The 26,927-nt window shown below is 48.4% G+C and overlaps 1 protein-coding gene across 50 annotated transcripts in view; it reads left to right on the top strand.

Annotated features, from left to right (window-relative positions):
- The window catches only part of CASZ1 (castor zinc finger 1), a 269,195-nt gene that overhangs the window by 112,975 nt on the left and 129,293 nt on the right, over positions 1 to 26,927 (top strand). The window lies entirely within an intron of this gene.

The following is a 26,927-nucleotide window of genomic DNA, read 5'->3' as shown; positions in this document are numbered from 1 at the left end:
AGTATATTTCTTCTCAATGGGCTGGGGATTTGGGAGGTGCCTGGTGGCACTGCTATACAGCTGCAGGTGGAAGGGGCTGAGGATCCTTGCTGTGTCTGGCCTTTGTGTGACATCACATGTGCTCTGCAGGGCACAGAGGTGTCAGGGGCTATCTCCATACTTTGCTGACATCATTAAATGCTGACGATGCCTGAATGAATGAAGATCAGCAACTGAAGTGCCTGAGGGGATTCTGTATCATCATCTTCCTCTGTTTTTTGCTGCTATGTCATAATGATAACTGGGCAGAGCAGTGTGTCCAAAGCTGTTGTGAGTCACAGGTGCAGCTGAGCTGGAAGGGTCTAGGCAGAGGGACTGCATTGGTTTAGCAAGAGGGGAGGTGAGAATAGTCACAGGACTCAGATATTGGTCTGGGGCTCCAGCAGTCCCTCTCCATTGCTGGCTCTGTGTGGCACAGAAGAATTTACTCATGTTCTGAGTGCCCTATTCCTACCTGAAAGAGCAACAGCCATGATGCTCTAAGGCTCAGCAGGTCTTAGTTCTTGCCATGTGTTCAGAGCCTACAGACCTGAGTGCTTTCAGTAAGTCTGCCAGTAGAGAGTGTGCTTCAGGATGGGATAGGGGTGAGCTGTGCCTTCCCACACCTTCCTAGTGCTGAAACACCTCCAGGGTCTGGCATGCTTTATTTGGAAAGCCTGGTTTTGAACTGTTAATGTAGGAACTCTGGCCTTTATCCCTGTGTGAGCTGCTGTGGTGCTTGTGTCCCCTTTTAGAGCAATGCCTTCCCAGGCCTCCAGAGGCAAGAGAGCTTCCCAAATAGGAGCTCTGCCTGAGGGAATAAGGTAAAGGAACATGAAGAGCCTTGAGGTTTTACCAAATAAGACACAAATTCTCAGGTTTGACTGCAGCAGGTGAATTTTCCACCAAACACCCTTACGTGCCTCTCCAGAGAGGTCCAATATCCAGGGGGAAAAAACTGTGCAGGGGAAGCTGCCTCATAGGTTCTAGGTGATTTTTTCATCACCAAGGAGCTTTTCCTGTGACCCCTATCACAGGTTTCTGCTTGTGTAGTTCCTGATATTGAAAACCCTACATTGTCCATCTGATCTGGACTTGGGATGAGCAGAACCTCTGAGACAAGAAGGTTAAGAGGAGGAGACTGATAAATCAGGAATACTTTAAATGCTGAAGTGATCCTTGTGGTTCAGACTCTTGCAAATCAGTTATCCTTTTCCACATTGGTCTCCTCCCAGTACCTACTGGGTGCATTGCTGAATGTCCTTCAGGGGCTGCTTCCTGAGGGATAGTAGCTCATTAGTGACACCAGAAATACTTCCCTGGACTCCAGCTGTTTTCTGAGGTCCCCGTAGTTCTACAAACATCACTGCAGTGAAGGAGATGCACTTAGCCTTTCAGGCATGTGGCTTTGTGATCTCTCATGGTCTGGACTAGAAATCCCTGTGTTCCAGTCTTCTGCCCTAGAGCAAGTTGTATGGCTTCTACTTTCAAAACAAGCTCAATTTACTTTGGGCTACAGAGGCTGTTTGCACATTCTCCAGAGCCCATCCCTAGGCTGTGATTGCTTTTTCACTGTTTATAAGCACAAGCTGACTGTTTAGTCCTAGAGCTATAAGGGTTGGAGGGAGTTTTCTTGTTCAGTTAATGAAGGTAGACTTTTATGCGGGGGGGGGGGGGGGGAGGAACTAAAAAAAGTGTAGGAAAGGGATTAGAAATATCTGCTCTGTGTTTGAATTTGCAAAATACTCCCCCCCCATTTAAATCCTAAAGTGAAGCTAAATTTGTGGGTTAGCTTGGACTGATGGAGTTATTTTTGCTAGGGTCCTTGGGATTACTGCATGGGCACAGCTGCAAACGTGATGAGATGGGAACACTGCCTTCCACAGAAGTGCAGCTGGGCCAGCCCAACCAGCCCTGACGGCTCAGAGCCTGAGTTGGGCTGGGGAATATGAAACAGCCTTGCAAAATCATTGTGGAAATTTACCCACCTGTGTATGAAATCGACTTGCCTACCTTTGCCAGGAGGAGTTTAACTTGCCCATTAAAATACACATCTATTTATGTATTACATGTTCTGTGAGAGAAGTTTTTCCCAGGCAGTTACAAAACTCCGTCTAGACTGTAAAGTGTGGCATCTGGTGGTAACATGCCATATACATATATCTGAATACAGTATCTCCTGTATCACCCTGCTTGGAGTTAATAGCAGGTATCTGGATTGCAGCGAGGCCTTTCCGTTTGCAGCACGCTGTCCTTGGATAAAGGCTTGGCCTGGTTCCTGCCAGCACTGCTCTGAATGAATGGGGCTCTGATCCCTGGTACAGCAGGCTCTGCCCTGCTCCTGCCACCCGGGTACAGCCAGGCAGGCATTTCCGTGCTGCTTGTCCTGACCTGTGGCCCCACGGTTCAGGTAGGCTGGAGGCAGCAGTTCCCAGGCAGAGCTCTTCCAGCAGGGCTGGATAGAGGGGAGGGAAGATGTTAAAAGCCTGTCTGGGTAAGAACAGGGTTGTCACATCCATCTGCTCAGGCCCTGACGAGCAGCTGATCCATATTGTTAACATATTGCCTGCCATATGGGCTAGCTCAGCTCTTCAGGAACGCTTGGGAGACCTGACCTCTAGTGTGACAAGATGTGAGCATGAAGGACGGGTTGACAACAGCCCTTGGGTCTTGGAGTGTGAAACCATGTTTCAGCCACTTCCGCTGCCTTCCCCTGCGCTTATTCCCGCACTACCTCTGACTGCCTCACTCCGTCTCTTCTGTCTGAGGATTTTTTTCCTCCCTCCCTCCCCTGTTTTCTGCATCCCTGGTCTGTGCTAGATCAATGACCTTCACTCATAACCAGACTGGACAGTTCTGACTCCCTCCCCCGGGCCTTCAATCAGATGTTTAGTTGGAAAGCGGAATGGGGGGAAGTCAAAGGAGGGGAAGGAGGATCGTGTGCTTGGCAGGCCTTGTGGCTGTCCTGACCATATCTGGTCTGGGAGTGGCACTGAAGACTGATCCACTGAGGTCCTTAGCACCTCCTGCTCACTTGGATAACAGTGGATGCTCATGCAACCTTTTGATGGAGTCCAGCAATGGGGTCTAAGCAGGTTGAAAGGTCTCAGATGTTCAGGAAAGGGCCTTGATGCCAGAGTTCAAGGAGAGAACGCTTAAAAAGCTCTTGAGAGACATGGAATGAGCCAGTTTAAAAATAAAGGGCAGCCCAAAGCTCTTCCAGTGCCCAGCAGCTGGTGATTTTGCACCTGCTCGTGAGAGGGAATAGTTGTTTGAAGGACAAAAGCTGAGAGGTGTTCTGGCAGTGAGGAAGTTGGCTGAAGAGGATCCCTCCCAGTGCTGCACGAGGCCTGTGGTGCAGTTAGGTGTGTGCATGTGGAGCAGCTTAGCCCTAAAGAAGCCCAGGGCTTCAGTGGAGGCTGGCAGTTGCCTGGGTGGCTGTCACACTGGAGACCAGGCTGCCCAAAAACCTCAGAGGGATAAAGGGATGTTCAGTACTGGAGGAGACAGGACTGAGCCAGGCCTTCATGGGTTCAGACCTCACTTTCCCAGTCACCTTCAGTTGTTTTTTTGGAATTCGTGATGTCCTCAGTCTCCTGGAACTGCTGCTTATGAAGTTGGCCATCTCCTTCCTAAGGCTTCTGTCTTCACAGTTGAGATTTACAGAGGTTAAATCTTGGTCTAGGGAAGCAAGCCCAAGTTTTACTGTAAACTTCAGTGGCGTTGGGATTTCAGCCCTTGGCTCCTCAGAAGGGCATTAGGATGTTTCCCAATATTTTTTACCCATCAGCTCTGTCAGACCTGCAGGCATGACTCATTCGTATTTTAGTGTCCCCACAAAAGGGTTGCCTTAATTTTACTGTCTGTCCTGTAAAAATCATTATCCTCCAAAAAGCTGAGATTTTGGCCTGCTCTTCATAAAGATTTTAGACCAGTTTAGATGCTTTCATTTCTCTCCTTCCCCATATACCTGCAATTGCACTGATCCTTAATAGTGTTTATTTGTAAAGAGGAGCCCACTGAAATATTGCAAAATAAAACACAGTGATGAGTCGTGGTTTATTTACTCAGCTTAACTGATGTAACAAACCTGATTTTATGTTAATAATGACTCAGAAGCAGAGTAGGGAGGAGAAGCCAGATCTTCTGATTCCTTTAACCATCCAACAGTATTTCTTCCTGTCCTTAGGTCCAGCAGCAGTTTTCTGAGCTGGGATACAGGCATTCGTTCTGTGGCTCCCTGATGAAACAGCTGGCTGAAAAAATAATAATAGTGCTTTGCGAGTTTGCAGGGTTCCATTAACATTTAGGAGCACATTCAGCTCTGGTAGACACTGCATATACACCGTCTGTCTGTCTGTCTGTCTGTCAGGCAGCTCTCCAGCCAGCAGGGACGCTGACCTGCAGAGTTCCTCAAGGAAAACCAGTTGGAAAGCACTTGGAGCAATCAGTGCTAAGTATGCACATGAGTGTTCGAGGGAAATGCATGTTCAAAATGCAGATCATAGAAATCTGTTGATAAAACAAAAAAATTTAAAAAATGAACAAATAGTGTAAAGTGAATGGTAGCAGTTCTCTGATGTCTTCTGCTGCAGGCTCATTCCAGAGCTTGTGCTCAGCCCATGGGCAGTGCTGGAGGTGAGGCTTATCTCACTACTTGAGCTGAATATGGAAAGGCTGTTTTAGCATATTGCCTCTGACAAATTATGTAGTAGTGCTGAGGCTCATTTTTGCATTACTGCAGTTATATATTAACTATTAAGAGCTACAGGTAAGCCATCTGCTGATGTACCAGAGCTGCATTTCTCATCAGGAGAACTATCCTGATTTTTGCCAGGGCAGTTTACAATCTGTCCCAGTGTCTTTCTTGTGATTCTTGCTGAGTTTGTCTAAGCTGTACGTTGATAGAACATGCAAGAGAAAAGGGGAGAGGACAAACTAAGGTGAGTTTGAAAGTAAAATGAGCAAACAATATTGCTAGCCTTGTCCTTTCAGAAGTCAAAAGCTACTCTCCTCCTCCCTGCAATTATAAGACTTAATAATACCAAGGTTTCTATGGTTCAGCATGCACACAGATCACATTTCAGGTTGCTGTGCCCTGAAAGTGGGAGAACAGAAGGCACAAAGGGAGTGATAGCACTGTACACACGTTTTTTGTGCAAAACAAGAATCTTACGTAACTTGCAAGATCTCTGACTTTAAGAAAATCATGAAGATTTACAAGGTTGACAAGAGTTGTCACATAGGAGCAATTTCTACTTGATTACCACGTCCCTGAAGTATGCTGACCTAGAGCACAGCCTACTCAGGAGCCTGGTTGCCATCTTCCCTTGCCAGGGCTAGTTACAACAGGAGCTGAAGCCAGTTGCCCCAAAAGCCAGGAATTATTTTCTTGGTAGACTTGTTTTACCTGGGGCTATCTGGCAGTGGAATAGTGCAGAGCTACCTGAGCTGCTCACGCATGGTATGGAGCAGAGAGGGTTTGTCCTCTCTACATCCATATTTGAGGAATTAGGAATTGGATGTCCTCAATCCCTGATACAGGAATAAAGGAGGAGAGCTGCTTGGCATCACCTGCTGCAGCAGCACAGCCTAGGGCTCTGGCTTTCCCCCCAAGAGGCTCCTTCCTTTGCCCATAAGACTTTTGTATCCCTGGCTTTCCCAGCCCAGAGGCAGCTGCTGGACCATGAGGGATACTTCCCCCACCTGTCCCTGCCTTCCCAGTGCTCCCAAGCTGTGGGGGACTAGCCAGGGGAAGGAACAGTTATCCTTCCCTAGAACCAGACATTCAGGCAGAGCCTGAACAGGGAACAGGGGGCATTTCACATGCATTTGGAGAGCATTGAGCTCTCAGGCTTTTGGTCCAGATTTTGAAAACCCACACAATGTTCCTCCAGCAGAGTTGCCTCTCCTTTCTCCTCTACAGAGAAAGGTGAAAGTGCTTCCCAGGACCCTACCAAGTCAGTCACCTACCAACTTCTGTCCTCGCTCTTTGGACCCTGCCACACTGGCTATCCTCTCATTATCCTCTCCTGCCTGCTTCTTCCTCATTCCCTTGTGCCACTTTTTATGGGTTCACCAGAAAGGAGGGGAGATTTTTCTTCCCCTTGTTTGCTTCACACCATTACTCCCATCTGTTCATCCAGGCTCTTAGTTCCTTTGTTTTTCAGAGTCATGTGGGTTTGGGTGCAATTTACACTCTCTGGTATGCTCTTCTGGACAATGCTGGTGTGGGGAGAAGGTCTGGTTCTCAGGCCAGCACCAGGGGTGGGGGAAATGTGCATCTTCAAATTAATCAAAAATTTCTCCTCCAGAAATGCTAATGGGGGGAAAGCAATTAAAGCAGCCTGGTTTTTATTAAGTAATCTGTGTTAAGAGCTTGTAATGAAGTTTAGTGCCGTTGTGACTCGATATTTCAGCTTCATCGGTTTGAGTCAAAACAATCCAAAGTGGGAAGGGAGCAAAGGGATGAGCTGCTCCCCAGCATCTGTAGTGCTGATTCTTGTTCCAGCTCATTCTTGCAGATTTCCAGTGTAATGCATAGGAGACCACTCACTCTTTATCCTGTCCAGGATGAGAAAGGGAGCTTTAAAATCTGCCATACAAACTGGATGGCTTCTTTTTTAAAACACCTGTTCTCAACGTGAGAATGGCCGTGGCCCCTTGGAACAGACTTTGCCTCATTTTTTGGGGTAGTGCAAACATTAAGTTTTCCGTAGGAAGCAATGAGAGGACAAGGGACAGCAGAAGCGAGGTGACACTGAGGAGCAGTGAGACCCCCCCAGATCAGTGCTGCATGCCTCTGAACAGGTTCATAAACCTCTTCTAATGTTGGGAAAAGTTTTATCTGCCACAGGGTGAGGATGGGGATGATACCTGCCGTGCCTGTCCTCTGCACCTCCAGGCCTGTGCTCGCTCCACTCTGAACAGAAGGGCCCTGTTACCAGGGTGACAAACTGCTGGGGGCTGCGGGCAGCTGTGGAAGCAGCCCATCTCCTTCTCCTCTCCTTCCCCCCACTCCCAGAGAAGGCAAAAGGAAAAAGGGACAAAGTCCCTTTAAAGAACTACATGCCAAGCCTCTGCCGTCCTGTTTTATCTGAAGTCCAACCGCATGTTGTTCCAGGGCCGATCCGCTTTAGCTAATTAATAATCTGACAGGAGCCACCCAAGGGATTAGCTGCTGAGACGAGCTAGACCAAGCCCCGAGCAAATGAGCCCCATGCTCCCTGGGGACTGAGAGGTGACTTTGGGGGGCAGGGGGTTGCACCACATGCAGAAGGGTGTCAGAGCCCTGAAGGGGATTTATGGCATCTGGGAGGGTGAAGGAGGAGGTGAGGGGTTACAATTTATGAGATATAAACTAATAAATCAGTTAGTTGAAGAGGGGAAAGAGGGAAGCACCAAATTAAAAGATAACGTCTTAAAGGAACAGTGTAAATTGATGGTGCTCCCTGTGGCAGGGACACTAGGAGAGTTCCCAGTGCAGACCAGTTGTAGCTTCCTCTGTGCTGGCTACCTTGGAGAGAGGAAGAGAGAGACTGCAAAACAGAAGAAAAAGGGGTGTTGATGGGAATTGGGAGGAAGAGACATGCATCTTTTTGCAGTTTATGCAAGCAGTTGATGGTTTGGCTTTTGTGGCAGAGGGCACCTCTTTCGATGGCAGAACACAGAGGCTGTGGTGCCCCTGGCCTGGGAGAGGTAAATGGGTAAGGAGGGCTTGGTTAGGGTTAGTTGTCCCCTTCAAATAGGCTTTCTGTGGGGGAACACTTCTTAAGTGGGATTAATGGAGAGGGTCAACTTGGAGCAAGACAAAATTACTATCAGGAAAGCTGTCTCAAGACAGTGTGATATATTTTTTTCTCCAAATCTGCCTCTTCACTGAGTCTTCAGGTGATCGTGAGGTTTGAAGTTTGCTCCTGAGGAAAATGCTTGGTTTTGTTCTGGAGCCTTGTAGATGTCTGGAACTTCCTGGTGGTGAAGGTCCGATTCTCTCCTGATTTCAGGAGCTGTTGTTCCGTCTGGGCAGGGCAGTGGCCTTGGGCACAGGTTTTCCCCTGCCTCTTCCACTGCCCAGTCCCAAAGCTAGTTTGCCTTTCCATACCAGTCTCTTTGGGTGCCTTGAAACCTCTCCTGGCCCACAGTTCTTTCTGAGAGTGTGCCGGAGCCTCAGCTCTCTCTAGGGGCTGCTGTAATGCAAATGGTAATGCAAGATGGGATTTCCAAAAGCCGCCTTAGGGGGATTTGTAATCCCTGCCCCATGACGATGCTAGACACAAGCTAATGGAGAGGGGCCTGTGTGCGCCCTCTCTGCTGAGCCACAGCAAACCTCTGAGTCCTCGCCAAAGGCCAAGCTTTTGGCATTGTTCCTCGCAAGGGCAGGAGACTACTTTATTTCCTCCATCCCCGCCCAGCCTGCCCAGACCCAGGGCAGCCCAGGGAGTGAGGCAGTGGCTGTGGAGTGGCTGGCTGTCCAGGAGCCAGGTGAGCTCCTCCTGCCCCACCCCACCCCAGGGCCTGGAGGAGCCCAAGGCCCTGCATCCGCTCCCACGTGAGCCACAAGCAGCCCTGGGGTGGTCGCTGTGAGCACCCCCGTGCTGAGGAGGTGTTGGGATCATGTGGGTGTTGCCCTGGGGGAGCACAGCACACAGCCTGCAGATTGCTCTTCCAGTGGGGCAACTGCATTAAGCCACAAAACTCAACTGACTACTTGAACATATTTCCATCTAGAGAGCTGCCTTGCCGCTTGCAGGGTCCCCCACGCAGACATGTTGAGCTCAGGTGGCTTCTTCTTGTGGTCTCAAAAGGCAGAGAGTGGAGAGGGAGCAGTCCTGTGCCGTGCTGGAGTTGAACTGTGACTGTGAGACACCTTTCTGAGGGGGGAATTGCTTGGGCTTGGGCTGCCAGAGTGGTCTGGAAATCTGCTGCCAGCACTGCACCATCCCATCCCATTCCTCGTCCTGCTGTGCTTGGGCAGTCTCATGGTGGGAGCATGTGGGGAAGCTCTCCTGGAGGCTGGGCTGGCAGTCACACCATTGCAGCCTCTCATACACACAGCCGTGGTTTGGCCTCCCTCCTGCAAAGCTGCCAGTAGCCCACACTGCTCCTGACCAACATCATTAGTGCGGGTATTTATATTTCATTAACAGCATTAAACCAAAATGGCATTAAAAGCAACACCAGTGATAAATAGCTTATTAATAAACAGGGAATGGGCTGTACCACGCACAAATTCAATCCCTTCCTAAATATGTCTCTACCACTAAAACCAGCCTTTTAACCCCTGCTAATCCAGAGACATTTGATGGATGTTTTGGGAGCGGATGGTAGTCAGATGAAGGCAGGTGGTGGGGGCACACAGTGTCATATAGTTTGGTTTTTCCTAAGGCAGCTGACTGGGATGGGAAGATGTAGATTTCTCAAAGTGCTGTTGCATTTCCATTGTTGTGTAGGACTCGCTCGGTTGTGTTCCTAATGTAATTTTGATTGTGTTAAAACAGCAGTAGTATAGAAAGCGTGAAAAAAAATAAGAGAGACTGAAGATTCAAGTGAGTGTCTGCGTTTGATTTTAGTGCCCTCTTTTCTGTTTTCCCTACACTCTTTCACACACCTCTGCTGGCTTGGACAGGACCATCCACAACAGCCACCAGTGCAAAATCTCTTGCTTGTACCAGACCCAGTCTCTTCCAGTGATGTCTGAGGACAGCCAGTGCTGTCCTTATTCCTCCCTATGTGTTTATTCTAGGGATTAAGAATGTTAAAAATGTGGCTTTTCTTGTAAGCTTGTCAATCAGCTCATTATTTTTATTTTCTGGTTTTGTTTGCCCCCAGCTCCTTATTCTGCAAAATTGTTTCCTACGCTTCTGTCCCACCCTAAGTACAAAGGCTCTTTTCTCGCTCTTCCTGCTCCCTCTTTCCACAGTAAATTAATTAACTCAGAAACTTGGATGAATCTGGAGTTGAAAGCCCCCCTCAAACCACCTCTAGGTTTCTCAGCGAGCTTCCTCTCTCCATACACCTCCTGGGCACTTTTCCAGGGAGGCCAAAGTATAGAGCTTTGCCTTCCTTCACCATACTCCTACCATGCAGCACAAACTGCTGCCTCCTTTTCAGCTTGGGTCCAGTTCTGAGCCCTCAGTTTTGGTAGGACATTGAGATTCTTGAGCACATCCAGAGAATGGCAACAAGGCTGGTGAAGGGCCTGGAGCACAAGCCCTCTGAGGAACAGCTGAGGGAATGGGGGGTGTTTAGCCTGGAGAAAAGGAGACTCAGAGGTGACCTTATCACATTCTACAGCTTCCTGAAAGGTGGTTGTAGTCTAGTGGTGGTTGGTCTATTTTTCCAGGCAGCAACTGACAGAACAAGAGGACACAGTCTTAAGGACTTCCCTTAAGCTGTGCCAAGGGAAATTTTGGTTGGATGTTGGGAAAAAGTTTTTTACTGAAAGAGTGATAAAGTACTGGAATCATCTGCACGAGGAGGTGGTGGAGTCACCATCCCTGGGTGTGTTTAAGAAAGCCTGGATGTGGCACTGGGTGCCAGGGTTTAGGTGAGGTGTCAGGGCTGGGTTGGACTCGATGATCTTGAAGGTCTCTTCCAGCCCAGTGATTCTGTGATCCAGACGTACTCCCCTGCTCCCAGGACATCTGGGTCCCCCCACTCTCCTAGATGCAGTGTGCTCAGCAGCATGTGCACCCTGCATCTCAGGCATGTTATCTCCAGAGGCAGCAGGGCAGCATCAGGTCCTGGGCACGCTGCTGTTCCGTACTGCCTGCGCAGGCGTGCTGCAATGTAGCTTCCAAGGGCTGGGCAGCTCTTGACTTAGTCATGCTCATTTGCAATACTCTGCCTGAATGTACCTTAATGGCTGCAGTGTTTGCAGGTTTTAGACAGTAACTTTGTAGTCTCCCTTCTCTGGACTGATATACTGACCTTTCAGCTTGCATCATGCAAGGGCTTTTCATGGAGAATGAGCCCTCTTCCCCAGCCTGATCATGTCCAAGTTGGCATCAAACATAATTTTCTGCACTTGCATTCTAAGGACAGTGGTAGTCCTGAATGTAGGATTTGAGGTGCAGCTGGCATCTGCTTCCTCCTCTCCTCATCCTTAGGTCCTTCTGACACAGGCCAGGCACAGGTTGGATGGGGAGCACAAAAAGATTGCAGAGCTGGCTGGAGTCACCTCCATGACCTGTGTCTTCCATACGATGGAAGCAACCAGAACATGAGACGGGGTGTTTTATCATTTGTTTGCCTGCCAGCATGGGCAGTATCATGGGTCACATGTCTCCTGGTTAGCTGAACTGTGAAGTGTGTGCCCTGGCAAAGGCATGTAGGAGAGGAAGCTCATCAGAACCTGCCTGTTCCCACTCAGCTGATTGTTGCAGGGTCTGTCCCTTAACTGACATGAACACTAAGATAATCGGATATTCAGAGCAGGGAGGGGAGGGGAAGAGAAGGGAAAGAAAGCAGGCATCAAGATAATCATGATTTCCCCAGAGCCATGAAGGAAACTCAAAAGCTGATATCCAGCAGCATCTCTTCATCTCTTACCACAGCATCGAGGATAAATAAAAAGCACCTGATGCTGCTTACCTTCTGTGGTCCCAGCCCCAATCCTGGAGCATCCCTTCCTGCAGAGAACTTGGCAGAGCAGGGTCAGGGTCAGGAGGGAGAATTGGTTGTACTCAAACCCTTTCTTCTAGGGGCTTGGAAGGACTCAGAGATTGGGAGATGTGGTGTGAGAGTTGGCTGTAGCAATGGATGAACATCTTGACTGTGGATGGACAAAGAGAACACGTGAACCTGGGGTCTTCTTATGTGTAGGCAGTAAAGATTCCTACAGCCAGCAGAAACAGGAGTGGATCAGCCCTGCACAATTAGTAACCATGAGTTGGCAAGAGGAAGGTTTCTGAGCTTTTGAGCTTTTCACCCTGAAGCCATTCCTGGAAATATCCCTGAGGAAGCAGTATTAAACTGTCCTGTCCACTAGGAACACCACCCCTGCCCAGTGCCAGTGCCACTAAGGATGGTGTCAAGGCTGCTTAGGACTGAAAGTGACAAAAGTGGCCTCTCCCTTAGTCCTTCTCTGTTACTGTGCTTCCTTTTCATTCTTTTGGAAGGATCTCTGTTACACATGAATTACTGTCACCTGCTGGATCTTGGGCTTTCTCTCCCCTGAGTAACCATACAAGGATGTGAGGTCTTGAGCCCTGCTTTTCACTGTGGAGAATAGTCCCTGTGTAAGGGACTCTTGAGTGGAAGGAAGCATAAGTTTCCCCCATCTGCTGAGGCATATGTTTCACAGGAGATTGTTATGTGCTCCTGGGAGGACTCTCTGCCACTTTGGAAGGTTGTTGTGGAAGCTGTCTCCCATCAGGTCTGTGTCTGAGGGCTACGGGAGCCATGTCCTACTTCATGATGGTATGAGAACAAGCAGACCTGAACTGTGCTCTGTGTCCAAAGGATGGCTTCGCACAGGGTGTGGAGCCATGCTGAGGGGGAAGCTGATCTGTACCCAGCTCCCAAACTACTGCTGTTAGTGCCCACCCCAGCAATTCTGCAAATTCCACAAGCTGCCTGTTCCATTGCAGCTCTCTCTATGGAGTGTCTTCCCTTAGAAGGAATTTTAATCAAACTTGACTGAGGAGTGCTGAAAAACATGAGGAAGTAATTACAAATATGAATTTACAGCCTCCTGGAGTACCTCCCTCCTTCTCTCTCTTTGCATAACGCCTGTGTTTACCCTGTTTCCTACCGTTACCAGGCTCATTCCTCAAGCCCTCCTCCACTTCATTACCTCTGTCCAAACCCCATGTGTCAGATTTGTGACCCTCAGTGCTGCCTCACAGAGAAGAGCAAAGGTAGAGCCAGTTCTGGGAAGGATTGTGGCCCTCACTTTTTTCTGTGAGGCAGTAATAAGCCAGCAGGAGGACAGTCCCAGGAGGAAGTTGCAGGTTCCCTGAAGGAAATTGGCTGGAACAGCCTCCCTGATTGTCTGCGATTTCCCAGCTAGATAGGCCCCAGGAGAGGGGGTAGGCTGGAGCAGGGTGGAATCAGCCTGGAAATCAGGATGGGCTGGATGCTTCCTCCATAAGGTGTTATTTTCTCATGTGTGCTGCTCTTGAGAGTCTTTCTTTTCTTTCTATTTATTTTCATGCATGCAGTCATTACTCTGGGAAGGCTCTTAGCTTGGCTGACTGCAGGATCCATTAGCAGTGCCTAGGGGTGGTCACAGATCCCAGTGCCATTCTCAGGTTATGTACTGGTGCTGCTGGCTCCTGCTCCCTGATTCCAGCTTGTCCTTCTTTCATTGCACGTGGGCATAGAGTGAGTCTGTGTGCTGCCTGTATGCAATGGAGAGCTTTCACCCCAGAGACCGTGAGCCCTTTGCAGAAGGGAGAGTGAGCAGAATTGTGTGGGTGAGACACCAAGCCCAGTCCAGTTGCCTTGGGCAGGAATTAAGGGGCAAAGCGTGAACTGTGTGTGGGGGTAGCAGAAGAGCTAAGCCACTCAGTCACTTCTTCTCTCATCTTTGCTTTCTTCTTAAAGCAGTAGGAGAAATGGCTGGCAAGTTACTGGGCACTTGGAATTCCATGTGACTGTTCAGACAGTTGCCAGCCTGTGCAGGGATTAGGAAGAAATGTGAATTTCTGGGTGGAATTTAGAAAAAATGAGTAAATTTGTATGGAGGACCCTTTACTTCCAACATGTAGCTGCTTTTTTTTTTTTTTTTTAAGGGTTATACCCTGGGGGTAATTTGTTTTACTTGGCCCTAAGGGGGCCAGAGAACCAGCTGTCCCAATGCAAATAGGGGAGGGAATTCCCTGCCTTTCTGGCAAGCACTGGTGCAGGGTTGAACAGAAGGCTCTGGAACCCCTGGGCTTACTAGATGTGTGATTCAAATCTGAATTTGACTGGCTGGGACTCTCATCTTCTGGATAGTCAAAAGAAACCAACCCCAAATGCTTTTCCCAAATCTGCTATCAAAGAGGCTGCTACCATGGCCCTACATTGGGCTGTTTGGTGATGAAGGAGAGGAGGGGGAGTAGCATAAGTACTCCCTTGGGATCCCCTCTTACACTCTCATTTTCCTGTAACCACTTTCATTTTTTTGGCTAATTAAAGACTCTGAGCAGTTTTCAGCCTGTGGGGTTTCTTTTATTTGGTTCCTCAGCAATTAACTTTTTTACTGAACAAAGTTTTGATTGAGCTGGGGCCCATGTCTTGGCTTAAAATTTCTCCATGGCCCTGTGAATCCATGCCCTTTCTTATCCTATCCATGGCTCAGTGCCACCTTCTCTTCCATCACTGGTAATTCTTCCCAATGCTGTCCCCTGCCTCTGTGCTTTCTTCTCCACCTTCACTCCCACCAAGCCCCTTGTTCTGCAGAGAAAAGGAGGACCCAGGAGCCTTTTTGCCCCATCTTCAGAGGGCCAGGAACCCTGCTTGTTCCAAGTTGCAGAGGCTTCCCTCTGTTCAGAGGTTTTCCCATGACATAGTCCCAGTGGGCTGGGAAGAACCTGAACTGCAAGACCAGCCTGTCTGTAAGCAGCTGTGCCTGTTCTGCTCTGGTGTCTCAGGGTTTTTGTGGGCTCAGTTCCCTCCTTGCCTGGCGCCTAAGCCTTTACCCAGCCCATCTGTCCCTTTCCTCACATCCAGAAGGGCCATGGGCTCCTGGGTTCCCTTTGTGGTCTGCAGGGCTGTCCAGGTGGGAGGCTGAATCACCTGGCCCAGAACTCACCTGCAGTGGGACCTTGCAGTGCCTCTGTTATCTGAGAGCCCATGCTCTGCTCTTAGAGCTGGTGCCTGTCTTCACCTGCCAGGGATTCCACTTCAGATGACCATGGCAATAAACCTGCCCACTCAGCTGGAGGCATTGGCCCTCTGTCCTGAAGGGCCTGATCTTTGTTACCTTGAGCTCTTTGCTGACTGTCCTGGCACAGCTAAAAGCTCATCATGTCCCTCGCTCTGCACCAGCTCCTCCATCACCCCCCACCATGCAGTGAGAAGGTGGCCACTCAGCTTGGAAACTCTTTGCCCAGCAGTTCTGGAGCCCTGTAACCCCCTTAGCCCCTGTCAGGATAACAAGTGTTGGATATATTTGTTGTTTTGAGGATTAGTGGGTTTTTGTTGCTGTTGTTTTCCCCGAGAGGCGTTTCCTTTGCTGTTGTGCGGTGGTGTAGGCAGCTGTCTCTTTCAATAAGGAGCGTCGGCACCAAAGTGCCGCCCCCTCCTCGGGCTGGTTTCACCCTCCCTCGCCCCCCCAGCCCATTCCCTGTGGTGTGTGTGCCCATGCCAGGCAGGCAAGCACGAGCTTTGGCTTGCTGGGGGAGCGCACCTGCAGCACCTGCACACACACGCCGGTGCTGGCGGCTGCGCCAGCGCTGCCGTGCACACTCCCTTGGCACCAGCCAGCTCTGGGGGTGTGTGCCACTGCTTCCCATCTGTCCATCCTCCACCATGCATGCTCCTCCTGGCATCAGCAGGTCATGGGTGTGTGTGCCTCTGTGCTTCCTGTCCATCCATCTATCCACCCATCCATCCATCCATCCGTCCTCTCCCTCTCATCCTGTCACATACACAGTTGTGGGCCTGCAGCATGCTGCACCAGGCGCTCCCACCCTGCACATCCATCATGCAGGGATCTGTATAAACTTTGTTTTAAAAGGGAAAATGTTTGGCTTAAAAAAAGAAAAGAAAAAAGCATATGAAACACAAATTCAAGCCTCCAGCCTAATCTGTGTTCATACAGCGAACTTTCTGTCATCTGTAGAAAATACCCAACCTCATGCCCAAATGCTGGAGATCTGAGACAGTTGGAGTGCAGGAGGGAGAGAAACCGTGGTTTCCAAGGACTGATTAGATGGCATGCCAAGTGTATTAAATTTTGCAGACATTTTAACAGCAATATGCTAGATAGTTGGGTGTCCCCTGAGGCTGCTGGATTTTTTATATCCTTCACAGAAGGTCAAAGCCCTCTTCTGCCTGCCCCCCTCCCTCTCTCTCCTGTCTCTCTTTCAGTCCTTGTCCCTTTCTCTCTGTGCCACCACCCCTCTCTCTCTCTCTCTCTCTCTCTTACTTTTTTGGTGCATTTTCTTCTTCTGTTTTGCTCTGTGAATATAAAATAAAAGATCAGTCATTTGCGAGTTCCCCCATGAGTGGAAATTTGCACTCCCTGTGGTCTCCTTACACAGAGATGGGTATGCTGGGGCTTTCCCTTCTCTTTTCTGCACTTTGTTTTGGGGAAAATATGTTTTCCTCCCATCACTCCCCAAACATCAGTTCTCTCCCCCCACCTTTTTTTTTATTTTTGTAGCAAAAGGAAAAAAAAAAAAGGGCAGGAAAAGAATCCATCTGGCATATGAATAATTGAAATGGCTCAACTCTGTTCCTGTTGCTGTTGTTTGCTCTCAGTTCTTCCTCCCCCGCCCCAACCATAGCATCCCCCCGGGATATGGGAGTTGGAGGTAAGGATGTATTGATTCCCTTGAGGGAGGTGCTAAGGGGGGTCAGCGTGCAGCTCCTACCATTCTTCCAGAGCCCTGACCCGAGGACAGTGTGTGGTTTGAGTGGCACAGGGGATGGTTGCTTTTCCCTGTGTCTGTGTGAGGCCTCCCCTGGCTGGCCCAGGAGTCATTCCAAGGCAGCTCCCAGCAGCAGCCCACAGTGCCATCGGCCTTTTTTGGGTCTCCCCACAGCATCATCCTCTCTGCCTGCTTGCTCCCGTGCCTCAGGGACTTCCTGTCTGATCCCTGCTCCATGGCAGAGCTGAGCAGGATGGGGACCTGCTGTGCCAGCCCTCCCCGCAGTGCTCTGCAGCTCTGTGCAGCTGCTCTGCACAGCCAGTGCCTTCCCGTGGGTCAGAGCAGGGATCCCAGCGCTCATCCCTCTCCCACAGCTCTAGGACACAGCTGCTGGCAGTGCTGTAAGTCTGCACTTCCCTCTCATCCTGCTCCTTGTTGAGCACTCTGAGTGAGGCTACGGGTTAAACTTCTTAGAAGTTGTCATAGAAGTCTTAAAAATAACATCCCTCCTTCCAGTTTAGGTTCTCCAGTGTGTGCTCAGGTTCTCTTAGCCCCAAAATGCTGGACCTGCTGCCTTTTCTGTGTGCTTGAGCCAGCTGGGGTACCTATGTGCCTGGCAGCCAGGGTGCAGCTTTTGCTGTCTCTTTAAAACCATTTAGAGTAAAACCAAAGAACTTTAGGGCATTAATTCTGGATGAAGATGAGTCTCCAGATGACAGCCTGATCCATATCCTTCCCCACAAAGCAGCTTCCATTTTCCTCCTCCCTATTGCCTTCTGCCCACTCTCTCCTTCCCCTCTGTCCGTCTGTCTCATTTTCCCTGCTCCATAGAAAGGAGAAGCTGACATAAGATGTTGAACCTTTAAATATACACATTGAGCTCCTTTTTTCTGTAGTTAGTGGGCTGCCTCTGATGAGTTGTATGTTTTGAAGCAGGTATTTGCTGTGTGTATTTGTGTATACTTGGCAGGTGTTCGGTGTGCGTGGTGTGTTTTTGGGGGATGTTTGTGTATTGTTGGGGAGGAGTTTATATTTAGGCTCTGTTTCTTGTGGTTTGGGTAGGTAATGTATGTATGAACGAGATGTGTGTGTTTATCAAGCTGTTTGTGTGTGCTTTTATTCTGGCTTAGTGTTTGTTGTGTGGGCACATACCTCTATAGTGTGTAGATTGTATGTATGTAGATTTGTGTATGTTTTTCCTTGTGTGAGGCCAGTGGAGGAGTTTGGGCTTGACTCATAAGGATTTTGTGTGTTTTAGGATACACACTCTTTATATTACATATGAGTTTTGTATGTAGTGTTTGTGATGTTTGCTAATTTCATTAATTCTAGTCTTTGGAGGGATGGGCTTTGGTGAGTCTTGTGTGTGTTTGGAATGTGTTTTTCATGACTGTGCATTTACAAAATTACAAGAACAACTCTGAAAAGATGTTAGAAAAGTGATCAAGGAAAATAGCCTGCTGGAATATTCAGAGGTGCAAATGTCTCATTTAGTAACATTACTGGAGTAGGAGGTGTTCAGGACCAGGAAAGTTCCTACTAACTGAGAGGTTTTTTTTAAAAAAAATCTGTGTTCAAAAAAAAAAAAAGACCAAAAAAACCCACAAAACAACAAACAAACCCAACAAAACAAAAAAAAAAAAAAACAAAAAAAGAAAAAAGAAAAAATCAGAAAAAGAAAAAAAATTTCAGATGGCATTCAAATCAGGTTCATCATATATATGTAGATACATAGGTCTTTTTCTAAAATTACTCCTACACATGATCTGAAAGTTGCATGTAAAATATTTGGTAACCCAACACTTGGTACAAATAATTAGATATTTAGATCTAATAAAACTGGTTTGATGGGGAAATCACTTTCTCCTGTGCAGATTTCCATTTGAAGGCAAGTTTCGGTTCTTGTGTTTGTTTTTTCTGACAGTAAAACCTAGGGTTTGGCACCGACAAGAGATATTCCCTGTAAATATCTAAATATCTGTTCTTTGCCATAAACATTAAGAGATGTGCCCAATCATGTCAGAGGAGCTTATTTATGCACTTTGTGCTTTCATGTTACCTGCAGTGCACTTTGTGGGGAGGAGAAACGCAGCAAACTCTAAGCCAAGAGGGTGATTGCTGTCCCTGGGCAAAGCAGCCACATCCGTCACCAAGGCTGTGCCACTGGGGCTGGGTGACAGCTCTGGGCAGACCCCAGTGATGGTGTCTGGTGTTTGCCAAGAGCAACAGAGGCCGTGGCAAGCACCAAAGGTGGGCAGAGAGCTGGAGATGCGCTGAGGATCGGCACCCCCAGCACAAGGTGTGTCCAGCATCGCTGCCTGTGGCTCCGTGCCAGGCACACTGCCAGCTGCTTCGCTCTGGCTCCTGGAGCCAGTGGGTCCCAGTTAGATAAGGAATCCCCTCTGCTTGTGCCACCAGGTGAGTGGCCACCTTGGCATGGCAGCGGGGCCGGCAGCAGGGTCCCTGTTGGTAGCCAGGCATTCAACTGCCGCAGGGAGTGCTGAGGCGGATGGAGTGATCTTCTGGTCTCATCCTGGAGGAAGTGCTGTCATGAAGCAAGTTGCCAGTTCTGCCTATTGATCATTGTTAACACAGTTTTCACCTGGAAGTGCCGTGCTCTAGACATTTTGAAGGGCATTCAGACAGGAGATGTAGGGTAGGCGCTCTGTGCAGGGATGGGATTCTCATCCATGCCCAAGCTGTGGAAATCCCTAAGTAACAGTACCATTTTCCTGAGGCTTTGAACTTGATTTACTCGAGTGTTGCTGCAAAAGGAGTCTGGCCCATTGCCTTGTGGAGGAGGTAAAATTACCACAGATAAACCCCAGTCAGGAGAGTGGAGTCTGTCTGCTTTTGTTCTCTGCTCAGGGCTTGTGGCACTGGGTGTGCAGTGCTGGGGCAAGGGGCCGTGCAGCAGGTATGGCTGGGTGAAGAGTCATTTCCTGCTTCTCAATTAAAATGTATGTGTAAATATGTGTAAATTTGCTTTGAGTTAAATGGAGGCAACCATTCTGATTTTACACAGTTTTAAGTGTAAGATTTTAAAATAAAATGAAATGACAGTGGTTGTGACAAGGTGGTAAAAGCAGAAAGTTTTCATTTAGACAACAACCAAATTAAATACTCAAAGGAAAACAGTGTTTCCGTCTGTACATTGAACGTTCTGTACAATACAGAATTAGTTTGGATTTGTGAAAAGTTTGGCTGTTCCTTCATTTACATTTTTGATCACAAAAAGTTTTGGTAAAAACTGTGATTTTGCTTGAGTGGAAAGATTTGTATTTAAAATACTTTAAAAAACATGAGTCATAGTTTATTTTCCTGTTGATTTTCACAGCATTGCTAACGTAACCTAGCATTGCATCTGCTGGGTTTTGGAGGGTTTTGTTCACTGAACTAAGCTAAGCAGATTTTGAATAGGCTGGGAAGGCTGATGTTGGGATGGAGACTTCTCTGGGAATGGGAGGCTGGGAGATCCTGTGGCAATTGTGTCAGATTTTAGTGCTATCACAGCCCCTCTGAGAACCAGGCTTTAGTTACAGCTCATGCTGGGTGCATTGCTTCCAGGATGATGTGTGTTGCTTTTCTACATCTGCCCCTCCAAAAACTGAGTGTAACCTAACACACAATATAGCATCTTTATGGATGTGATGGGCTTCCTTCCACTCTGGGCTTATACTGAGGTGTGGGGGAGACTCAGAGTGAGAACAGCATAGCAGAACCATCAGTTTTAATAGCTTCTTTTAAAAAATAGAAGAAATTAATTCACAGTCTTCCCAGAAGAACAAGATCATAGTAATTGGCACCTGGAAATGTCAGTCAGATTTCCCCTCCTTGTCTCCAGCACTTTGATGGTGTATTTGCTGCTGGATGTGACTTAAACAAAAAGTTAAAAAATTAAAAAATAAATAAAATAAATTTTAAAAAGCCTTTCCTTCATGCATATGGAGTTTTTTGGGGAAAAAAAAAAAAGGTATTTTAATGCTTTCTATTAAATTGGGACTAAAAGTGGTGTCTTAATTTGCATTCATTAGCATATTTGCATATAGATCACTGAAATGGTGGAAGAGGAGAAGAGCCTATAAATGAAAATTCTTTTAAAGGCACAGGCATCCTTTTACTTATTTTCAGTCTCTCTCCCCTTTGCAAACCTCCTCTTGACCAGTAGCTGAATGGAGTTTGCCGTGTGGAGTGGGATGCAGCCAGGAAGGAAGGCTCTTGGGACACAAGCAAGGGATTTGTGGTGGACAGGTTGAGGTTTGGGTGTCTGTGGCCACCCCCAAGTGCCAAGGGCAGGCTGTGTGAGGCAGCTGTGGCCCCTGCACAGGGCAGGGTCTGCTGCCAAACCCTCCACTTGTACCTTGACATAGGCCAGTGACCTGAGTGAGGAAAGCAGCGTGCCAGGCTGCTCTTTGGGAGAGTGAAGGTTTGGGCCATGCACGCCCAGTGGCTTGTTAGAGAGGTTGTGTGGCTTGTTAGTCAGACAGGAAAGATGCACTTGTGATTCAGGCCTGTTCCCTGGAAATCTGTCACTTGGGCTTTAATTTCTTTGCTCTGCTTTCACACACCTTCCTATACATTCTTTCCCGTGAAAAGATTTTTTTTTTCCCAGCCTAGATCAGGCAGAAAGCTTTTATAAACTTCCTCAGACTTTGCACTGATTTGCTTGTAGTCAGTTATAATAATAATAGGAACAATTACTCTTTTAAAATAAATTTCCCAGTTGTTTCCTTGTGATGCAAGGCGCTTCCACACTAAAGTTTTTGTCTTACATGATGTGCTGCTGAGCTGCCACAAAAAGTAGTTTGAGTGGCTCCCAAGTGTTTTGTTCCAGACTGCAAATGTTTGTAAGCTGTGCTATAGATGGACCAGCCAATTTGAGATAAAGACTGTAAGGAAGACAGATAAATCAATAATGAGAAACACTCCTTCGTATGGGGTTGAAAACTGGGGTGGAAAGGAGGACTAGAAACATTCCATGAGGAGTGACGGGCCCAAGGTGTGTGACAGGACAGAAATTAAGTGTAGAAGAGCTTTTCCCAGGACACAGATAAAATGGGGACAGATTGGATGTTCACATCAAATTCCCAGCCTTTGAGGAGAAATTAAGACAGTCAACCCAGATAAAAATGGGAATTCAGGCCGCAGTTTACACTGACCCAGGCTGTTCTTAGCAGCTGTGGTTTGATCCTGGCTGCAAAGCCACTTAATGAGCTTCTGGGCCATGTCGCAGGAGGTAATTCGGCTGGGCAGCAGCGTGCCAGGGCACCCCGTTCAGCTCAGAGGGCTCTGGGGGCAGAGCTCTCCTCCTTGGAAACTTTCCCTCCAGAGAATTGTCTGGATGTTCTCTCCCTCTCTCGCACCCATGTACACACACATATCACATGCAGCACAGTGAAGATGTGGGCTGATGAGAGGGCACAATGAGTGAGGAAAACAGCCGGCCAAAGGATGAAGGGTATTTGGTCCATTCTGCTGCCCAGTACTGAGATTCAGACGGGGACGGGAACGAGAAGTCAGTGTGAAAGTACTCAGGAGTGTGTGTGGCCCAGGCGAGCTTGTGTGCTGTCCCCACTGCTGAGACAATCCCACTCAAGGGCTGGAAGGATGGGGATGGCTGCGAGCACCGTGAGGTGTCCCTCAGGCTCGAGGCAGCCCCAGCATCCCAGCACCTGAGTCTCGGGCGTAAGGGAGTGTGAGCAGGAGAGGCTCCCCACGACAGGGCAGGTGGCTGCTCGCCGTGGGTGGCGTTCCCTGGCCTGCGTGGATGTGAATGGGATTGGCACGGGGAGGGCTGGGGCCGGGGGAGCGGGCGCTCCACCGCTAATGAAAATCGGAAACCGATTGAACAGCACAAGGTGCCCAGGCAGCAGGTTGTGGAAATGAGGAAGGGAAAGAGCGGGGAGGGGGGTGGTGTGTGCCTAATGGAAGCTTCTGCGAAGCGGATGTCGTATTGATTGCTGTGTGTCTATATTTATATATTATCAAGTATATAAACTTCAGCAGATGTATGGCGCATAGATAAATAAAATGCATGCTGAAAAATTAATGAAATGTACATGCAAATCCACTACCATCGATCACGCCGGCTGCCAGAACCAGAGGGGCTTTTCACTTTTAGGCTTTTTCCTTCCTTTCGTTCATATGCTCTCCCTCCTTCCCCTCTAGAAAAAAAAAAAAAAAACCCAAACCCCAAATTCCCCTACATGAGAAATTCCTCATACAGGACTGGATGAAATGTGGCAGGATTTTGTGAGGATCTCAGTATTTTGTCTGAGTGTGCTGCCTGTGAGCTGTTATGGGCAGAAGGCAAGGCAGTGTGCAAGGGCAAAGAATTCAGGGCAGATGCAAGCTAAGTGAAAAATATTTTTTAAGTGGAAAACAGTTATTTTAGGGAAGTCACCCAAGAGCCTTATACCTCCAGTCACTTCTCTGGTGGTGGCTCCAGGCAAAGTTAGCGGGACTGGGATGGTCAAACAAACCTGCAGCATGAGCTTTTGGGCTGAGAGTAGCCTGTGGGAGCTTTGTCACTGAATTCTGCAAGAGTGGCACAGTGAGAAAGGTTCCTGGATGCATTTTCTTCAGGGATAGTAGATGTCTGAGGAGTTAAACATGGGAATCTCCCTTTGTGTTAGGAACTGCAGCAAATCCTGCAGGGCTGTGGGAGGCCTTGTTGGCTCATGGAGCTGGGGGAGCAGCTTCCCTGGCTCCTCCCGGTGTTAATCCTCATCTGCCCATGCCACAGGTATATTTTGTTTGCCTTCTGCAAACTTTCTTTTAAGCTTTTCCTCACTCTGCTCACAGAAGCAGAAAGCAAAGGACTATGCTTGGAGGGTTTGACTCCCTTGTGTCCTTTCCTGACAAATATGTCCCCTCTTTCCCAAATGGACACTTACACATCCCCTCTCCTCCCCAGTGCTGTGCTGCAGCTGCCGGGGGCTGCACTGGGGCCCTGTACAAAGGTGCCCGCTGCCCCTCCTCACCCAGCCTGAAAGCCGAGGCCAGGCCCAAGAGTAATGCCGAGCTCTTGAACATTATCCCCAGCCCGGGGCAGGGCTGTAGGATTGTTGTACAGCCCTGCCGTGGGCTGTGACTGTCGCCTGTGCTCACAGGAGCCAAGAGGAGACCATGTGTGGGAGGAGTGGCTGGAGCTCCTGCAGGCCCAGCTCCCAGCGCTGCCGGGCCTCGCGGGGCACGGGCGGAGCGGGTATTTTTAGCCACTCTTTCTGTAGTTGCTGTTTGTTGTTAGCTGTGTCCCACTGTGAGTGGCAATGCTCCACACTCGCCAAGGGTCACCAAGAGTTTAATGGAGCAGCCACACAGCTCCTCGGTGGTGCAGCTGGTGGCTGACTCCAGCCTGCTTGCAGTCTGTGCCGTGCCCGTCCCGCTGCCCCGCAGCGGAGCTGCTCCCGCCGGAGTCCTGCAGGGCCTGGCAGCGGTGTCCGGGCACGAGCAGGCTTTGCCCTGCTGTTCTGGCATCTCTGAACTGCAGCTGGGCACTAGAGCTCTCCTTTACCTGCTGTTATTTCTTAGCAGTGTCACATGCTTTCTCCTACTCCTTTTAGTCCCCGATTTCACCACTTGGTTTTTGGTATGTGCTCCAAACAGAAACTGCAGGTGAGAATGCATCAGAGACTGCCTTCTTCTGCCTGTCCAGTGTCAGGCCAGGCTGTGCCACTCCTCAAGGCAGAAACTCTGCCAGGAATGGATTTCCTCAGTTTGGCTGACCGCATTTCATGTTGTTGCTGTGAACCAGGCAAGAAATTAGAGGTTAGGGATGTGTTAAGAGCCCGGGCAGCTGCAGTGCGACTCCAGAGGTGTAAGATGGCATGTGGCGACCTGCACCAAAGGGGCTGGGCTGGCCTCAAGGCTTCTTTGCTGGGCACAAAGATTGCAAGCAGTGCTGGTGAGAGCCAGCCCCTCATTTGTCCCGTGGAGAGGGCAGGGAGGTGTTGAGGGCAGGCAGCAGGCAGCCCACGCACAGCTCAGTTTTCCCCAGCTCCAAGCCGCAGTGCCGGGGTGGGCTGGGAGCTGCAGCTCCTCGCAGTGCACAGGCCTGGCTTCTCTCCCCACTTCCTCCCGAAGCCATGAGGGGAAACTAAGGGAGAGTTCAGATGACAATTAAAAAGCCAAAGAAAACCCCACAGAAGATGAGCATCAAGGCAGTGCGTTTTTTTTCTTTGACACTTTCTTATCCCCCCCCCTACTCTGTCTTCCTCACGGTGTTTCCAGGAGACTCTCTCGTCGGCTCAGAAAGCTGCGTAGGCCCATGGCGGCTCAACCTTTCCCTCTCCCTGAGCCCCGGTCTAATCAACCCCTATAATTTATGCAGAAAATATGATTTATATTTAATTTCACCACACTTGCATTGTTAATTTGAGATGTAATTAACCCGTCGCTATGACAACTAATTTCGTGATGCCGTAAATTACCGCCGTCTTTTCATCAAAATTCAGTTACTTTGGCTCCTGTGTGCAATGTACTGATGCAATTAGGTTGCTAAGGGCAACCCAAAAGTGTTCAATTTCTTTTGTGTATCTGCAGTGGGGTAGAAGCTCTCGTGTGTTATCCCAAAGTCCTGTTTTCTTTGGTAAAGAGCAGGGCAGACAAGACCATGGAGGAATGTGCGTGAGGGAGATGGAGCGGAAGAGTCTCCTGTGCTGGGGTTTCCCTGTGTGAGCCTCTCCACCTCTCCATGTGTTTATTTTTCTAATTGTTTTAAAAGAGCCGAGCTCCTGGTCACGCATGACCCTGTTTGTCTTAAGCCAGCGCTTTCTGTCTTCTCCCTTCCTCTCTCCCAGGCTCTCCTTCTTGATGGTTTGGGAAGAAACTAGGCAATGAGGGAACGCTTTCACTGCTGCTTTCATCCTAAACACCAGCAATACGCCTCAGTCCTTCTCTAAGTTTGTGTCCCTCTGAATTTGTGTGTGTGCAGAGAGAACTTGTTTATATAGATCTCCCCCCCCTTCTTTATTTAAAACAAAAACCCTCTGTGTTGCTTTTGTCACGTTAATTCCCATTTTGCCAACACCAGGGGCCCAGGCAGACGAGTTACCAAGGAACACAAAATTTTAATTAGTGTATTTTAATCATTCAGGCTTTCCGAGCTAATCCACATACCCTAGAGAATTCCCGAGATGCAGCACTGCTCTGCTTTACCATTTATTGTTGAGTCTATTATAATTACTGTTAGCAGGTGGGGACTGGGAGATGTTTATTATGAGTTTTTCATCTTTAGTATAATTACCGAAAAAAACAAAATAAAAAGATGTTGGTGCATTTTGTTTTCCTAGAGGATTTTTTTTTTTGAGGGGGATATTTTTCCCATTCCTTGCAGGCAGGTGCTCACCAATTACTGCCTTTTTCTCTGTTTTAATTTATTTTGTTGATCACTGACTCACCTTTACTTTTTCAGGGTGGAAGCAGAAGCCAGTGGCTCCTGGATGGAGTGAGTTTACCTAATTTAGGGCAAGAGATTAATCTGGGACAGAACTAGACACGCTCAGGATTCCAGCCACTGTGGGAGGGTAGAGTGTGCAGCTCCCCTTGAGAGTTTGTGTTTTGCTGCTTTGGTGCCATTTCTGAAGTTGTAGAGTTTCATCAGCGTGATTGATAGGAGTCATGAGCAGGTAGGAAAATGTACCTGTGTGCAGTTGTAAGTGCCCAAGTGCCACTGCTGTATGTGCAGAAGTGTAGGTGGGCACCTTTGAATGTGTTTTCTGAAGGATTCAGTGACAGCCCTTCCATGAGCAGAGCATGGTGAGGTGCTCAATATTTGGTGCACAAGGAGTTTCTAGTGTGAAGAAGGAAAGAGGATGATTCCCTGAGCTCTGAAGTAAAATGCTTTCATCAGGTGAGCTTTTTATTCATCCTGGCCACTGCAGGAAAAACTAACACTGCCTTATGAAGCCAAACTTTTCTGTGTGATGTTTGTAACAAGATTCTGGGATGTACCAGATCTGTACTGTGTGTTCGCTGCCTATTCCCACCTTACAGCTGAATCAGACAAATGATTTTCTTTCTCCATCTTCCACTTAAAACTGTAACTTTAAACATTTTATTCTCCTTGATGACAATTTTCAAGTTTTCCTGGAAAATTCCACATCTCTGCATGAGGCCAAGGCTCTGGCTGGGGTGAAACCAAGAAGGATTAATTTATAAAGCTCTGTAGCTTACACAGGAACTCTGTAATATAATTATAGCTTCTGTAAGAAAAGGCCCTGGAGTCGAAGAGGTTTGTGAGAATTGCATGGGATTGGGAAGAGCATTCTTTGAGCCCCCATGCCCCTGACTTGTCCTTCCCCTTACTTTTAAATCCAGGACTTTGCTTGCCCCCAAGTGCCCTTTGCTTCTGAACATGTCTTTGGTCTTTGCTGCTGGTCTTCA

This window comes from Passer domesticus, chromosome 22, assembly GCF_036417665.1.
Source record: "Passer domesticus isolate bPasDom1 chromosome 22, bPasDom1.hap1, whole genome shotgun sequence".
In the NCBI taxonomy this organism is placed as follows: domain Eukaryota; kingdom Metazoa; phylum Chordata; class Aves; order Passeriformes; family Passeridae; genus Passer; species Passer domesticus.
This window is presented reverse-complemented; position numbering and strand designations above follow the sequence as displayed.